The sequence below is a fragment of the Hirundo rustica genome, chromosome 14 (assembly GCF_015227805.2).
Source record: "Hirundo rustica isolate bHirRus1 chromosome 14, bHirRus1.pri.v3, whole genome shotgun sequence".
In the NCBI taxonomy this organism is placed as follows: Eukaryota; Metazoa; Chordata; class Aves; order Passeriformes; family Hirundinidae; genus Hirundo; species Hirundo rustica.
In genome coordinates, this window is record NC_053463.1 from 977,581 (window position 1) to 993,116 (window position 15,536).

Below are 15,536 nucleotides of genomic sequence, written 5' to 3' on the forward strand. Positions count from 1 at the left end.
CCCGGAGCGTTCCCGGTGCCCGTGCCCGGCTGCGGGACCCGCCCGGCCCCGGGGCAGCCGCCAGTGCTCGGGGGCCCTGGTGCGATCCTGGCAGGAGCCTGCGAGCCCCGGGAGGCGGAGCGAGGGGCAGGGGGAGCCCGGCGCATCCCTGCGCACCTCCGGCCAGGTCAGCGGCGCTGCCCGCAGCGCCCAGCCCCGCACGCCCGGACCCTGCTGAGGTGAGTGCCAGCCTGCACTGCCCACCCCGCCACGCCGCCGCACGCTCCGGGGGGTTTGCTGTCCTTTCCCGCAGGCTTTGAGGCACGCTCCTGGTTCCAGAACTCCCGGCCCATCTCGGCGGCTCCTTCACGTGTGCGGTGCTGAGGAAGGGCTGGGGTTTCCTCTTGCTCGGCCCCGGCTCTGGGGCGGGGGGCTGGCAGCAGGCACGAGGGGCTCTGCCAGCTCGTACCGGGCTGAGCGGTGCCCGATGAGACCCCCGGGAATATCGCTTCCGGAGGGATGGACACAAAGCGCGGCACCGGCGCATCTCGTGGGTCTCACTCCAAACGTGCAGAAGTTTGGTTTAAGTGGTCTCTGCTGCGGGACCGTGGTTTTGGGGGGGTGAGGAACCGCCGAGGCAGCGAGGCTGGGGCTCAGCTGCCCTCGCAGGCACTGCCTGAGTGCGTGGGGCCAGGCGGGGAAGCACCAGCAGCTTCCCCGGGGCTCCGTGGTTAATTCCTCACCGTGCTCCCGGACAGCCCGGGCGGGGTGCGTTACTGAGGGACTCGGAGCCCTGGGGCTGGTGGGCGCTCGGGGCAGCGAGGGGAGCGGGTTCCTCACCACGGGCAGGGGCAGGATAGGAACTGGAGCAGCAGCCACACAGCGAATCCACCCCGAGAGCCGAGAAACACCACAGGCACCTGCTGCAGGTGCTGCGGGCACTGCCCAGGCAGGGCCCGACGGGGGAGGGCAGGGGGGAGGCGGAGCCGCTGCCAAGGCAGTGTCCCCACCCCTGAACAGATCCCACCCTTGATCAGACCCCTGAACACGGAGTGAACCCCTGAACAGACCCCACCTCTGCACAGACCCCACCCCTGAACATGGAGTGGATCCCTGAACAGACCCCATCGCTGAACAGACCCCACACCTGCAAGTGCCCCCATCCCCGCAGTGCCCCCATCATCCTCGTAGTGCCCCTATCCCTGTATTGTCTCCATCCCTGCAGGGTCCCCCATCCCCGCAGTGTCCCCATTTCCACTGTGGCTCCATCCCCGCAGTGCCCCCCATCATCCCCGCAGTGTCCCCCATCCCCGCAGTGTCCCCCATCCCTGCAGTGTCCCCCATCCCTGCAGTGTCCCCATTTCCACTGTGGCTCCATCCCCGCAGTGCCCCCCATCATCCCCCCAGTGCCCCCCATCCCCGCAGTGCCCCCATCTCTCTGGCTCTCCCAGCGCTGTCGGTTTCTGTGTTTTGGCCAAGCCTCCTCTCCCTCGTGCCCGGCCCAGACCCCGCTGCCCGAGGCCGTGTTTGCTCTGTGTCTGCGCCGCTCCGGCTCTTGGCTGCGCCCGGGGCCACCAGCCCTCGGCACAGGCAGGAAGGACGCAAATTTGGCCGGACACCGTCTGCAGAGCGCCGCAGCAGGGCTGCCGAGTGCCGACCGCAGCCAGGGGGAAAGGGCGGCCGGGCAAGTGGGGAGGGCCGGGCTGCGGAGGGGCAGCTCGGAAACACGGGCGGTGTTCCCTTGAATGGGAAAATGGACCGGGATTTCCTAATCTCCCTCACAACCCCCGTGCCTTTCGTCGAGGCAAAGCCAGGCCCGTCCTTCTGTTGGATTCGGGAATACTTCGCTGTATCTATTTTTTTTTTTCTGAAAAAGCAAGAGGAAATCTTGGGCGGGATTTTTAAAAATAAAGGGAGGGGGGTGGGATGTAGATTGATGTGTCCGGAGAGCTCGGAACCCACCTGCGCTGTGGGGAGCGTCGGGAGCTGTCCCCGCCAGTCAGCTCGGGAATGTTTTATCCAAACGTCTGAGCTCCGGGCATTTCCAGCCCGGAATGCCTGTCCAAACACGCCGGCTCCACGTGAGCCGCGGCTAAAAGCCTATTCTGAGCGAGCTTTAGATAACGCAGCCTAAACATCGCCACATCAAAGGCCTGGTGGAGCCGGGCCAAGCGCTGAAATCATCGCTCGGGCTTCGTCGGTGCTTCATTAGTGCTTCATTAGCGCTGCGGCAGCGACCTCGGGCTCCACACAGCCGCACCCCAACCTGCAGCCAGCCCGGCACCCCGTGAACCCCAAACCCACCCCGCCACCCCGCGAACCCCAAACCCACCCCGCACAGCCCCTGCGGCAGCGCCAGCCCCGCCGCCAGGCTCCAGCGCCCATCCCCGGGGACACGGAGCTGCGTTTTATCCGGCTGACAGCGCTCCCCGAGCGCTTCGGCTTTTAAGGCCAGGCTGTCCCGGTGCCAGCGGAACGCAGCCGTGCCCGGCACTGCCCCCAGCCCTTCCCGGCATCTGCCCCCGGGCAGGGCAGGGACCCACCCGGGCAGGGCAGGGACCCACCCGGGCAGGGCAGGGACCCACCCGGGCAGGGCAGGGACCCCCCGGGCAGGGCAGGGACCCCCATGGACAGGGTAGGGACCCCCCCGGGGAGGGCAGGGACCCACCCGGGCAGGGCAGGGACCCCCCCGGGCAGGGCAGGGACCCCCATGGGCAGGGCAGGGACCCCCCCGGGCAGGGCAGGGACCCCCCCGGGGAGGGCAGGGACCCCCATGGGCAGGGCAGGGACCCCCCCGGGCAGGGCAGGGACCCCCATGGGCAGGGCAGGGACCCCCATGGGCAGGGCAGGGACCCCGTCCCCGCTGCCCGGGGTGGCTGGGTTAGGGTGCTCATCGCCTTCCCGCAGGGCACCGGGACACCCAGCGCCGCAGGAAGGTTCTGGGGGAAGGGGAAGGCGAGGGAGAGGCCGATGCTGCTCCGGCTTCTGGGGGGTTTTGTCCGCTCCTGCTGCCCGGGGGGCTCAGCCCCAGCCCCCGCCCGCTGCGCTGCCCGAGTGCGGGCAGGTGCCCGGCCCCGCTGCGGGGATGGATGCGATCGGCCTCCCCTTTCCCCCCCCCCCGCATCCTCCCGCCGCTCCCCCGCCCCGAGGCAGCTCCTCCTCATCCTCCTCATCCCCGCTGGCTCTGTTCCGTCCCGGTTCTCCCCGCGCACTCGGGAGCCGCAGCCGGGAGCGCCGCGCAGCCGCCGGTAGGTGCGGGGGGGGGCGGCGGGACCCGCAGCGGGGCCGGGCAGGAGCGGGGCTGAGCCCCACGGGATGCTCTGACGGCCCTCGGAGCCCCGGGGGATGCTCATGCACACCCCACGGCACGGATCCCCACGGGAGGCTCTGCCATCCCCAAGGGGTGCTCGGGGATGCTCCGCGGATGCCCGGGGGATGTTCTGCCACCTCCGGACGCCCTGCGATCCCCTCGGGGTGGTTGCAGATGCTCCGCGGACGCCCAGGGGATGTTCTGTCACCTGCGCAGATCCCTCGGGGTGCTCACGGGCAGAGGGAGGTTCCGAAGCGCAGGGTCGGGCTGGGATGTGGTGAGGCAGCAGGTCTCTTCCCCAGGGACAGCTTTAGGGTGGCAGCATGCTGCTCCCCCCAGCTGGGACAAATCCCCCCAAAAAACCCTTCAGGTGCCCCCAAATCCTGGGAGGGAGGAGTGGCTCAGTGGCTCACTCCGAATGACAATCTCTAAATTACTGCAAATTCACCTGAAGCTCTAGGGTAGAAGCAGAAGCCCAGATTGGAATTTGAATTGAAATATACCAAACCCCAAATATTTCAAATGGCAAAAAACAATATTTGGACCATTAAAAAAAAAAACCCAAACCAAACAAACTAAAAAAAAACCCAGACAGAACAACAAACAGAAAGGAAAATTGCTGCAGTGACACAGCACTATAAATGGTTCATTTTTGATGCAAAATAAATAAGTCACAGAACCATAGAATGGTTTGGGGAAGCCACAGCTTCTCTGGGCAATTAAGAATGATTAGGGATGCCCCATCCCCGGCAGTGTCCATCCCCAGGTTGGGCAGGGGATGAAGCAGCCTGGGACAGTGGGAGGTGTCCCTGCCATGGCAGGGGTGCACAGGATGGGCTTTAAGGCCCCTCCCAACCCAAACCATTCTGTGATGATTCCATGATTTATGACTGAAATAAAACCACAGGGATTATCCCGATGGGCCTGACAGCCAAAGCTCCTCATCACCAGCGTGCTCTGAGCTGTGAGCTGCTCTCTCAGCAAACCAAAGGTGCCAAACACAAATTTCTGCGGGCTCGAACGTCCCCGGCTGGGGCTGCAGGTGTCAGCTGAGACTCTGCATGGCCCCGGGGCCACATGTCCCCACAGCCCCCTTCCCTCGCCAGCACCTGCAGCCTCTCAGCTCCTTTGGGCCATCTCGGAAGGGTGAAACCCCTGACAGCAAACAGATCTCTGTCCCCCCTGACAGCAAACAGGTCTCTGTCCCCCCGACAGCAAACAGGTCTCTGTCCCCCCTGACAGCAAACAGGTCCCTGTCCCCCCTGACAGCAAACAGGTCCCTGTCCCCTCTGTGCCGGGGGTCCTGGTGCCGAGGGGCTTTGGCTCAGCTGGTTGGGAATAAGGGCAAGGAGCCAGAGCCAGCTGCATCAACTGGGAGGAAGATCAAGGTCTGAGCAGTGGGAGGAAGGCCAAAGTCATTCAGGGAGTTCGGGAGGAAAAGTTCATCCCCTGGGCTGGGGTGGAGCTGGGAAGGAAAGTTTATCCAAAGGGCTCGCAGAGCTCTGCTCAGGCCGGAGCCGAGCTCTGTCCAGCCCAGTTCCACGGCGTGTGTTCCTGCACATCCCAGGCACGGAGGAAGCTGGGCTGAGCCGGAGTGCGGGGAGAACAATTGCACATTGTGCTGCCTTATCACCACTGAGCCCTGTCCTGCCTGAGGAACCCATTAAACTTTAGACCCCTCTCTGCACAGACCTTCCCGTGCGCCTCATGTGCCTCTTCAGCCTCCCACCCCTTCTCACCCTCTGCTTCTTTGTGCGTCTCCTTTTCCTTTGGCCTCCCACTTTATTTTGGCCTCCTGCCCTTCTCAGCCTCTGCATTTCTTTCCCCCTCTCACCCTTTCTTGGCCCTCCACCCTTCTGCAGCCTCTATTTTTACTGTCCTAGTTCTTATTTCTTTTTTTTTTTCTCTTGCACTCCTCAACCTTTACTTTTTTTCCTCCCCAACCTTGTGACTCCAATTCTTTTCCAGAGTCCTTCTCACCTTTAGCCTCCATTTCTCTTCCAGCTTTTCTTACTTATTCCATCTCTTTCTTTTTTTTTTTTTTTTTTTTCCCTTTATTACCTTCGAAACACATCAGCACTTGCACTGTATCTTACAAGCCCTTTTAATAAATATTCCCCGAGGAAAACAAATGTATATTCCAGGGAGGTAAAGGCTGCCCTGACCTCTGAGGCTGCCCCTGGGTACCAGCACTCCTCCCTCCTGGGCACAGCGGGCACTGACTCACAGCTGGGGCATTTTTAGGAATGCTGTGTGCAGTGTCTGTCAGTGCAGAGCTGTCGGGGATTATCGTGGAGCTTGGCTCTGGCTGGGTCTGTCTTTCAAACAGAGACCTCACAATAAAAATCTCTTTGCAGAAGGATTTGTTGAAAACCAATTCAGCGAGAGACACAATGGCTTTGTCAGGTCTCTGCTGTGGGTGCAGGAATCCTCCCTCTCCCCCTGTGTTTGAAAGGTGCCTGACTCAGTGTTCCTATTCCCTCCCTTGTTCCCGACGCCAGGATCTGTTAAAGCTGTTGGAGAACCAAAGCAGAGGCCAGGGCATGCAGCAGCAGTCGGTGACTTGCAGGTTTTATATTCCCCAAATCTGTCAGTATTTAACTGGGCAGAGGGCACTGCCCACCAAGGGATGGGCACCTGTGCCTCACGCCTGGGTTCGAGGCAGCTCTGGCCTCCAGCCCTGAGGAGGCAGAGACACTCTGCACCTGGCACCGGCAGTGACAAAACTGCCACAGCTCCTGCACCTCTCTAAAGCCTTGAATAACAAAAGTGTTTGTTTCCATCTAGAGAAGGTGGCAGAGAAAGGCTGAGACACTCTCACAGTGCCAGGGTTAATGTTTAGGAATTCCCTTCAAGAGCAGCTCATACACAGCCAGTGCTAAATAAAGTTCTGTTAACACCAGCGCAGCATCGTTAACCTGCAGCCACGGTCTAGCTTAAAGCCTGACCTCTGTTTTAATTACATAGCAAACCCCATTCTGCTGGGTCTTAACTCAGCAGTGAGCTCAGAACTCATTTCCCCTGCTGTCTGTGCTTTCCCTACCCCCAAACTCTCTCCCTTGCCCAGGGAAAGCACCAGACAGAGCGCTGCTGGGGAAAGGACCAAGGTGGGATCCCTCAGGCACATTCCCAAAGCCTGGCAGCTGTCCCTGAGGTCAGACTGTGGGAACCAGGCTGTGCCCAGGTACCACTGACTCATGGCATGGCATCTAAAACCCTTTTGTCCCCCTCAGACTCCTCTTGGGAGTGGTGTTGTCTGCCCCGAGCCATCCTCCCGAGGGTTTGCCTACTGCCCACAGCAGTCTGGACACTGAGTTCATCCATGACTCACGGCCCACTGGTGCTCACAGGGTCTGTCCTTGCTCCTGGCTCTTAATTTAGATCTGGGTGTCAGCCTTGATCTCGGATCTTTCCTTTCCCCAGCTCCAGGGTTGGTCAATCTGCCTGTCCCACCTGCAGACCAGCCTTGCCCGCTCTCACCTGTGCACGGACCCTATTTCTGCACAACCACGGAACCCAAGAGTTGTTTAGTTCAGAAAACCCCTCTCAAATCACCCAGTCCAGCCCTTCCCCTTCCCCCAGCACTGCCAAGGCCACGGCTGACCCATGTCCCCAAGTGCCACATGCACAGGTGTGTCAGAGCCCTCCAAGGTGCGGCCAGCCCGGCAGTGACCCCTGTGAGGGGCACAGTCACCCACCCCGATGCACGCTGCTCCCACGGGGCATTCCCAGCCCAGGGGGGAGGCAGGCAGCTCCCCCGGCCTGTGTGCCCAGCTTGGGCACAGCCCCACAGCTGCACTCTGGGATTTTCCGCCCCTGCTCAGGCCATGGATCAAGAGCAGGAGCCTGAGGAGCACTTTCCCTTCCCCGCTCTCATCCTCGCTCCGGGGCAGACAGGAGGGGGAGATCTTTACCGTGACAAGCCCCGCTCTGTGCATCCCAGGATGAACTCCAGGTCCCAGCCGTTTGCTCATCCCAGGCACTCTGCACGCCATAAATCCCCAGGAAATGATGCTGCTCGGGGAGCTCAGTGCCAGACAACCCGTCTGCTGCGTGCCCCTCTGCCTGGCGCACGCCGGGGGATCAGGGAGACCCTGCATCCCTGTGCCATCCAAACAGGGCCTGTCCCACCCTGTCCCCTCCATCATTTCCAAACCCCCAGAGCTGGCCCAGGGCCATTCCTGTATCCCCGAGGCTGCCCTGCTTGCCCCCACTCCCGTTCTGTTTTCCCCAGAGAGGTTCCTTGCTTTTCCCAGAGAGATCCCTCGTTACCTCTCCGCCGGCTGCGCAGCCCCACAGGACACGTGGGTGTTGTACACAAAACTACCCAACCGTGTACGTTTTCCACTGGAATTTCCATCTCCCTTGAGACTTGATTCTCTGTCGAAGGTCAAATCTTGGACATAAAGTATTTAACACCCTCCCTTCCCCTTCCTTAGTATTCCCATTGCTGCAGCGTGTTCACGAAAGCTTCCACTTGATGGGAAGAGTCACTGGCTGCCAGACCCCCTGTGGGGATCTTGGAGCTCACACCTACCCTGGCGTGGATGTGACCCTCCACAAACCCCAGGGGATGCCCACTGCCTCCCTGGGGATCCCAGAGCAGGGCTGAACGTGCAGGGGACGAGGAAGGAAAAGGTAAAAACCCACTGGGGTCCTGGTTGTGGCACCCCTGTCCGGGCAGGGGGCACAGCAGCTGGTGATCCTCGCACTCTGCCTGGTGGTCCCAAAACTCTTGGTTTAGTGTGGTTCACTTGGACAATCCAGGGCATCTTCCTGTCTTGATTATCACAAGCACCACAGCAGAGCAGCTGTGGCTGCCCCTGGATCCTGGCAGTGCCCAAGGCCAGGGTGGACATTGGGGCTTGGAGCAGCCTGGGGCAGGGGTGGCACTGGGTGAGTTTTAAGGTCTCTTCCAACCCAACCCATCCTGTGATTCCAAGATCCTTGGCTGCATCCCTGTGGGCCAGCCTGGCCCCGCAGCTTTCCCCTGAAGCAGCTGTGGAAACACGGGGCACGACCAACGCCGCGGTGTCTCTCAACTGCCCACGGGGGAGCTGGAAATAGCCAGCGTGGGTGAGGGCTCAGGGCCGAGCTTCAGCAGCTTGTTAAAATTGCAGCCTTCTGCCCTGCACCGTGCCCTTTGTGGCGCTTTGCTGTTTACGGAGATGAGAAGGGGCAGAAGAGCATCCAAGGAACCTCCCCGTCCCTCTGAGGGTTCCGTAATGGAAAGGCAAAGCAGGCTCTGTTTTCCTTGGAGCAGTGTGGCAGCACTGCCTGCTCCTGCCGCTGTCACACGGCCTGTGGTCACACATGTCACAGCAGGGACCAAACAGGTGCCCAGCTCTGCGGGGACACAGGTGTCTCGTGTCCCTGTCTGGGACAGCAGGACCAGAGCTCGGGCCGCACCTTCCACGGGGTCAGGTCCCAGTGAGTGACTCAGGCTCCTCTCCGGGCCAGGGCTGAGGGTGACACACAGAGCTCGGTGTCCACGGCCTCCAGAGCCACCCCCTGCCACAAGTGAGAATTCCCCTGTTTGTGCCTGAAGAACACAGCCCAAAGCAGGGACCCGTCTGGCTCCACAGACCACAAGAGGTGGAGGTGCACAGCTGCTCTCCTTAGTTTACTCCAGTGACTACTTAACCACACTAATTACTTTTTTTTTTTTTCCTGCATTTAACAAGATTCAGCCCTGAGCTTGCCTTATTCTGATCTTTCACCTGAAACACTCCTTGCCCACCCCTGCATGCTGCAGCTTTTCACTGGAAGGCATTTTCTCCAGTCCCAAAGTCATGCAGATAAGAAAATTATTATTTATTGGAGGATTTTCCTGGTAACAGCCATTATTAACTCGAGCTTTTATCTCACTGCTATTGAGCAACAACTTAAGCTCCTTACTCAGGCGGCTTGGAGGAAAAAAAACGGGAGTCAGCATCCAGGGGTACTAGAGACTGAATTTAAAATAAGACATTGGGCAACAGAATTAAGAACAGGATTCCTCCAGCCAGTCTTACTTAGAGGTTAAGAAGAGCAGCTGTACAGCCCTTACACAAACATTGCAGGATGAACACCATCAGCTCCCTGCACATTTTCATAGTAAATCACTGCTGAGCCTACGGTGAAGCCAGAAACCAAGCGATTTTCCTTGGAACAGCCCAACCCGAGGCTGTGCTGGAGGAAGTTGGATTTCTGAGCGATGAGACGTCTACTGATGGTTAACCACCAGGATGGATGTGGGGTTTCACTTGGCCTGGAGATGAAACCCTGGATTCCAGCAGCCTCTGCTTCTCTGGGGAAGGACACGGCTTAAAGGCTGAACCCAAACTCAAATCCCAGGTTTGAAGCTGGAGCCAACCCTTGGCTGGGCTTGGCCACCCTTCAGAGGGCCAGCTGCAGGAAGTGCTGCCTGACAAGAGCATTCCTGCTCTTTGCTCCCGATTCCAGCCCCACGGGAGGTGTTGGACCCGTCTGAGCACCGAGGGGATGGTGAGGGCTGGCCCAGGGTGACCAGGACAGGGTGACCAGGACAGGGTGACCAGGACAGGGTGACAGACACCCACCTGAACAGGGTGACCAGGACAGGGTGACAGACACCCACCTGAACAGGGTGACCAGGACAGGGTGACAGACACCCACCTGAACAGGGCCTCAGCAGAGGCTTGGGGTGAGGTGGGATTGGAGGCTCACACGGGACAGGGTGCAACAGCAGAGCCAGAGCACTGCTGGGTTAGCAGCACAGAGGGAACTTGTGGGGCTGCAGTTTGTCGTTTAGCATCGTCCGTCCGTCCGTCTGTGCGTGGGTGTGCGGGGCAGCCACACCTGCAGCGCCAGCCCAGACAGCCACAGCCCGGGCTCTGTGGTCTGACCCTGTGCCCAGCGTCCTGCACGGGCACCGGGGGCGGTGGCAGGGGGTGGGGACACTGCAGAGCCGGCTGAAGCGCCACCAGCTTTGCCTCCTGCCCCAGGAGCCAGCAGCGCATCCTGGGCAGGGATGGGACCCCACTGCAGGACCCCCCCGTCTGGGGGCTGCTGGGCAGGAGCTGAGGGGCTCACAGAGTGCCCCCTGCCCCCAGGGGTTTTCATACCATCACCAAACACTTTGGCCAGCCCCTCACCAGCTGCATCTGCCGCGGTTCCCTCTCCCTGCAGACGCCTTTCCCTGGGAAGCCCAGCGCAGGCAGGCCCGGGGAGGAGAGGTGCCCACAACCCTGCTCATGCCAAGGTGGAAAACCCAAAACGATACTCCCGTGCCTGGTGTGTCAGCCCTGAGTCCTCAGCAGCCTCGGCAGCACAGAACCACCCTCCTCGGGTGACAGGGGTGAGACTGGTGTCACCCCTGTCCCCCGTCAGGGGCTGCTCCCACCGCTGGAGCGAGGCGCAGGGAGGCTGCGAAGCACAGGAGCAGGGGCGATGCTTTGCACCCTCTCGGCACCGGCAGAGGAAAAGGGCACCTGGAAAGGGCACCTGGAAAGGGCACCTGGAAAGGGCAGGCGGGACCCGCTGCATCCTGCAGGGGAGGGGGTGCCCGTGGGGCTGGCATGGCCGCTGCAGAGCCCAGCGGTGTCCCCTGGGAGCAGCGCATCCTCCGGCCACCCTCGGCTGGTGCTTCCCTGTCCGGGTGTTCTTCCCATCCAGCGGCTCCCACACATCGGCCCGGCTCTGGCACACAGGGCTCAGAGCCGGCGCAGGAGGCCGTGGGATCGGCGGGATTTGTGCGTGTCCCCGCTCGTGTCCGTGTCCCTGCTCGTGTCCCTTCTCGTATTCATGTCCCTGCTCGTGTCCCTTCTCGTATTCATGTCCCTGCTCGTGTCCGTGTCCCTGCTCGTGTCCGTGTCCCTGCTCGTGTCCGTTTTCCTGTCCTTGCTCGTGTCCGTGTCCCTGCTCGCATTCGTGTCCGTGTCCCTGCTCGTGTTCCTGTCCCTGCTCGTGTCCGTGTCCCTGTCCCTGCTCGTGTCCGTGTCCCTGCTCGTGTTCCTGTCCCTGCTCGTGTCCGTGTCCCTGTCCCTGCTCGTGTCCGTGTCCCTGCTCGTGTCCGTGTCCCTGCTCTCGGGCCGAACCCGGGCAGGACACGGGGCCAGACCTTCCCGGCACAGCTCCTGCGCTGGGGCTGGAGCTGCAATTAAGTTAATCACCGGATGGCGAGGGCCGCGGGTGGGGGTGGGAGGTAATTACAGAGCGGAGGGTCTCCCGGCTGTCCTGGCTCCCCACGGACGCCGGCAGCTCGGTGCGGGGCTGCGGTGGCTGTCCCCGCCGGGGTGTCCCTGCCCAGAGCGCTGAAGAAGCCGCACCTGGCTCTGGGCACCCCTGAGGGCAGGGGCTGGGTTAACCCTGTCCCTCCCGTGCTGCTGCCGTGTCATCAGCCGTCGGTGGCACCCGCTGAGGAATCTGCTGCAGTTTCAGCTCCACAGCCCCTCCGTTCCGCCTGCCACAAAGCAGCGTGGCTGCGGGCAATGGCTGTTTTCTGGGCAGAGCAGGAGATGGTGACAGCAGGCATTAGTTACATCGATTTTCATGCTTTTGGTCGCACTTCACGCGAAGCGTTCTGCTTGCAAAGGGTAAAACCTGGCTGATAAATGTTTCATTAAGCAGTAAATCACATCACTAGAGATAAAATCACCGGGTCATAAGCAAGACTAGGAACCAGCCAATGCATTCCACTGATGCTTACAGAGTGATCTGTTACATATTTATCATATGCTTTGCCTACTCATTTTTTAAGTCCTTCTTAAGAGGATGCACAGCCCGAGGAATTTGAGCTGTGCCTTGCACTGCCAGCCCTGGGGAGGGGAGGGCTGGCATGATGATAACCCCAGACCCACCGGGCTGCTCCTGCAGCAACCAGAGCATGAGGAATCCTCTGCCTGGTCTCTAATCCTTTCCTGGAGGAGGAAATCCTTCCCTTGAAATGGGGATCTAAAAGTTACGATGAATAAAATCCCTGTTTATCTGAGAGGTGTTTGTTCCACGAGCCCAGGTAGATCTCAGATCGCCCCAAAGCCCACAGGAATCCCCAGGAAAGGCAAATCAGAGCCTGAGTTCCTTAAAAATATTCTACCTGTTGTAAGTGCTTTCCATTCCCATATGGGGTGCCTGAAGGGCCTGGGGAGTGACCGCTCTGCTCAGGTGGCTGCAGTCGGCAGTGGGAATGGGAAGGGAGCCCTTCAGGAGGTGATGCTGTCTGATCCCAGCTGAGTCACACGTCCTGGAACAAACAGGAGTTCTGCTTTAATGGAGAGAATAACACTTTCCAAAGCGAAACCAACTGGAGTGTTTCCACTGAGCTCACCAGAGCCAGGTTCAGGAGACGCTGATCTCATTAACCCGAGTTGGACAAAACCCCAGGAGACTCCTGGGTTTAGCAGCTTCTCATCTCTCTGGAGCTCTCTGTGCGATCTTTAGCTGATATCTAAATGACAATTGTGATTAGCTGCACTTCCCACCACTGTGGCCACTCAGAGACCGTGCAGAACATTTCCTTCCAACCCTACATAAAAGTTGTGTCCAAAGCCAAGGACAATCTTGATGTATTTGAGTCCATCCCATCCAGTTTTACCTCAGCAGGTGAGATACTTCTGCTTTCCTCCATGTAGTAGCCAGGTATTTCACACCTAAGGAAAAAATGCTCACCTCAGCTGGCTACCTCTGGGTTGAGTCTTTGCTGGCCACGAAGTTTGTGCCACAGGAGCTGTAAAAAAAAAAAAACAACCAAACACCCACAAAAGTTTCTGGCAATTCTGACATGCAAAAATCTTTTGGACCATTAGGGATCCCCCACATTTCCATCAACACCACCCTGCATCAGCTTTGAAGCAGAGAGAAGAGGTCCCCTCTCCTCCTGTGGCTCCAGCGTGTGCTGTTATTTCAGAGCTCACACCCCTGATATTGGCAGCGCGACCAGCCCTCGATGCTCGGAGTCAGATGCTCGCAGAGTTTGGGATTTCACATCAAAGCCACTGGTTTGGCCAGTGATAAAGTTTGGAACCGACCCCAAACTTCTCAGAATTTCACAGCTATTCCAGCTGGGCTCCTGTCCCTCGGAGCCACCACAGCGCAGCAGGACCTGGATCAGATGAACATTCCGGTTTAACTCGCTTCCAAAGGGGATTTTTACCTCCAGAAATGATTTCTGATCCTTTGGGGTGCTGACATCTCCATCCAGGGGAAAGAGCTGCGTGCCTCAGCTCCCCACGCCGCAGATGGAGCTGGGCGAGCCTGGAGCAGCTCCCAGGGATCCAGCCTCGCTGGGGGTTTTCTCTCAGGCAGCGCAGCACGGCTGTTACACAGAGCTGGAGGAAAGAGGAGCCACAAACACGGCTGCTCTCGGACAGAGAGACTCCAACTCAGCTCCAAGTCACCGTCCTGCTGCCCCCGGGGGGTCAGTGCTCCGCAGCAGCCATTCCCCTCTCCCAGAAATCTCCCCTTGGAACATTTTCCTTTCTCCGTGGGGCACCAAAGACCCGCTGGAGTGTGGTGTCTCTCAGCTTTGCATATTTGAGAGAGCTTCCTGTTCTGCTTTGAGCTATTTAATAGCATTGTTGGGCTTCTACCCAAAGAAATAAGGCCCTTTATGTTGTCTTTGGTTCAGGTTCTCTCTCTCACTCGTGCTTTTTAATTCCCATAAAATCCTACCATGGTCCTGCCAAAAGTGTAATGGTAGGGCCAGGAGCGGTGGTATTTGTAGAGGAACAACTCCACGGCCATAAAGTCTGAGAACAGCGATAGTATTTAGCACGGGGAGACAAGAGGAGTGGAAAAGTGTTCCTTGAGCTTTGCTGGGGCAGTCAGGGCAGCTGGCAAGCACTGGGGCCTTCCTAAAAATAGCAAAAATAACCCTAGAGGAAATAAGTGATGATGAAGCTGTTTCCAGTGGAGCTCCTCTGGTCAAGCTGTCTGGAGATGCCCTCAGACCCTGAGGTGGCTGTGGGTAGAGTCCAGCCTGCTCCTCACTCCTGCTGGCTGCAGAATTTGCTGAGATCCTGCTCAGAGCTCTCGGATCTGGGATGTTCGCTTCTCAGTACCATCCATCATCAACCCAGGAGACTTCTGGGTGCCTTTTACCCTCAGATGAAGGTTCAAAAAAAGCTTTGGCTCTAGGAAATTACCCAGTGCTGCTGATGGTGATAAAAGCTCAGTGGAGCTACCCTGGGTGACTCGGGGGCTTTCCTTCAGAGAAAGGCTGGCAGTCGGCAAGGGAACTGAACTACCGCGTGAAAAGCACCATGAGAGAAAATTAATGTAGGGACCGGACACTCTAAGAAATAATTTCACCTGACAGTGGTGTAAAAAAAAAAATGTTGAGTGTGTATTTGGAACCCCTTGCTTTGGAGAGCACCAGGAGCTGCATGCAGAGCTTCTGAGGCTGCATCCCCAGCCTGGTGGCAATAGAGGGGGGCTGGCCTGAAAGCACTTCCCAAAACCCCAGTCTATGTCAGGTGGGGTGTCTGAGGGATGAGGCCTGTCCAGAGCAGAGCTGGTGCAATGGCTGGGGGAGCTCTCACCGACAGCCACAGCCTTTATCTCCAGGGGTTCAGCCTTCAGCAATCCAACTGCCAGAGGTTTTTACTCTCTGCAGCCATCTGGGATCCATTTCCAGGTGTAGCTTCCCCTTCTTGCAGCTGCTTTTGCTGCTTGTAAAGAGTTTAGAGGCGAATGTTTAGCGATTCTCTGTGTATGTACGTGTGTGTGAGTGTGTGTGAGTGTGTGTGAGTGTGTGTGCTGCGGAGCTGCCACCCTCAGCTTCTCCCAGGGCACCCCGAGCACCACAGCAAACCCACACAGTGTGGTACTGGCTCCATCCCAAGGCACCAGTAGCACAACTCAGTGCTAAACAGACATTTTTACAATCTACAAACGCATATAAACAGTGACTATAAAATATTTTCCATAATAGAGCTGTGGGAATACATGACATTTAAAGCAATTTCCTGTATCTAGATTTATTCTGTGCCGTGTCTTTTTCTGTTCATAAATCCACTTCTCTCCAAGCACTATAGAATTTTACATGCACTTTCTGTGCATGAAACACAGAATGAATCTGTGGGAGATTTTAAACATAGTTTTTAGGCTAAAAACACAACAGCACCTGGAATATCTGCGGGACTCTGGCCCCCACCTGTGGCATCTCCTGATGCCACGTCTGTGGTGGCACTTCTGTGACAGCACTTGTCACTTCTCAGCCTCCAACATCCACAGCATCCTTCTTTGACTGGCCTGGTGGTGCCTTCAGGTTTTGGCACAGCATCTGCTC

The 15,536-nt window shown here is 58.6% G+C and overlaps 1 protein-coding gene and 1 long non-coding RNA gene across 5 annotated transcripts in view; one reads left to right on the forward strand and one right to left on the reverse strand.

Moving 5' to 3' along the window:
- FGF1 (fibroblast growth factor 1) overlaps window positions 1–15,536 on the forward strand; it is a 21,960-nt gene continuing 6,424 nt past the window's right edge. Inside the window, exon 1 of one of the 3 annotated variants that reach the window (XM_040078117.2) lies at window positions 1–218. The gene's annotated coding sequence lies outside the window, so the exon portion shown is untranslated. Of the gene's footprint in view, window positions 219–3,123; window positions 3,228–15,536 lie in introns of those variants that run through there. The other 2 variants (XM_040078115.2, XM_040078116.2) reach the window with 2 other exon arrangements.
- LOC120759141 (uncharacterized) lies at window positions 8,966–13,592 on the reverse strand. Of its 2 annotated transcripts, none has more exons than XR_005703130.2 (4): window positions 13,401–13,592; window positions 12,576–12,897; window positions 12,345–12,491; window positions 8,966–11,851 (listed from the first exon to the last, which is right to left on the reverse strand). It is a non-coding gene; the product is annotated as an uncharacterized LOC120759141 (long non-coding RNA). The 2 variants fall into 2 exon arrangements; XR_005703129.2 differs by having other exon boundaries at window positions 8,966–11,855.